This window comes from Octopus bimaculoides, chromosome 11, assembly GCF_001194135.2.
Source record: "Octopus bimaculoides isolate UCB-OBI-ISO-001 chromosome 11, ASM119413v2, whole genome shotgun sequence".
Classification (NCBI taxonomy): domain Eukaryota; kingdom Metazoa; phylum Mollusca; class Cephalopoda; order Octopoda; family Octopodidae; genus Octopus; species Octopus bimaculoides.
The window spans coordinates 76570204-76572244 of NC_068991.1; positions in this window are offsets into that span (position 1 = coordinate 76570204).

Here is a 2041-nt window from a genome sequence, read left to right on the forward strand (position 1 = left end):
TATGCACCGCATATGTATACTTGTGTTTATGTGTGTGCATGTGTGTGTAAACGTTTGTTCGTGTGTGTACATGTGTTAAAGTAAGAATCATTCATATAGTCCACAGAATGTTTAATTCTTTCAAAAAATCATTCTGACATCACAATATCCTTTCTACTGAAAGCACAAGGTCTTGAAATTTGTGTAGAAAGGACTAGTCAATTAGATCGATCCCAGTGTTTCACTGGTACTTAATTTATCGACCCCGAAAGTAGACCTCGGTGGAATTTGAACTCAGAAGGTAACGACGGGCGAAATACTGCTAAGCATTCGATTCCGTCCAGTGTGCTAACGATTCTTATTTTTTGATTGCCCACAAGGGGCTAAACAAAGAGGGGACAAACAAGGACAGACAAAGGGATTAAGTCGATTACATCGACTCCAGTGCATAATTGGTACTTATTTAATCGATCCCGAGGGGATGAAAGGCTAAGTTGACCTCGGCGGAATTTGAACTCAGAACGTAACAGCAGACGAAATATCGCTAAGCATTTCGCCCGGCGTGCTAACGATTCTGCCAGCTCGCCACCTTATTGTGACGTCACAATATCGCTAGTACTTTCTGCAGATTCTTCGTTCCAAATAATTTTCAGCTTCTTTTAACCTTTAACCTTTCGTAATAATTAGAGGTTAGGGAATGTGTGTGCCAGGGGTCTCACCCAAGCATCTGAAGACTTGTGTGGTATTAAGAGTTAGCTTTACCTGCCTTTTGGTGTTTGTAATAATGTATTATATATCATGGACTTAAACTCCTCTTATATATCATGGACTTAAACACCTTCTGTAACATATTGGTTGGTGCTTTGCCCTAGTTATATGGTGTAGTTATGTTCCGTACCCCTATAAACTCTCACCCAAACAATTTCAGGGCAGGAAACCTGGGGTTGGGGGGGTTTCCTGTCAGAAACATATACCCATGATGTATTCACACTCAATATTTTATTGTAAAATAATCGAGCGCCTGTTAGAAGAACATGGCATTAAATAACAAGAAAAAAAACTATTCTGAACACGATGTAAACGTTACTCAGTATCTAGCCATACGGATAAAAAGAGATCATGTCTATAAAAGTGGTATTTTAACAAGATATAAGTTTGTCGTTATTAAAGCCTTTGATAACTAAAAGCTATTACTATAAGAAAATAAGAGTCTTTTTTTAGGTTTCTTGATAAATTTCACAAGTCCAAGTACATTTTTGCGTATGACTATATTCCTGTGAATGTATGTTGGAATGTAGGATTGTAAGTGCGGCAGTGTCTGTTGGTCTCCTCTTTTACGCTCTCTCTATTTCCCTCTCGCTCTTTCTCTCTCTCTCTCTCTCTCTCTCTCTCTCTCGCTCTCTCTCTCTCTCTCTCTCTCTCTCTCTCTCTCACACACACACACACACACACACACACACACACACACACACACACACACACACTCATTCCGAATACGTACATCTCTCTACGTACGTAGCATACAGCTATCTGTTTCCATATTTACGTGTAACGCTTCCTTGCCTTGCTGCGCGCGCATACACGCAAATACGTATGCCCATACTCGCGCCCGCACACACATACACGCACATAAACACAAACACACACACATACACATGCCCACATACAAACATACATACACACAAACTTCCATGCCCATATATAGTCTGGATGTGTGTGTGAGAAAGGAAAAGAAAAACAGAGAAAAGCAGAGCTGAGGACGTAGGTAGGTAGGTAGATAGATAGATAGATAGATAGATAGACAGACAGACAGACACACAGACACACAGACAGACTTTCAAACTGACAGAAAAGCAGTTAAAGAAACAGAGGTTGAAATGCATATCTACAAATATATGTGTGCATATGTATGTGTGTTTGCGCCATGTATACAAACACATGCATGTGTGTTTTTGTGTGTATATGTATATATGTGTGTGTGTTTGTGTGTATATATATATATATATAAGTGTGTGTGTGTTTGTGTGTATATATATATATATATATATATATGCGTGTGTGT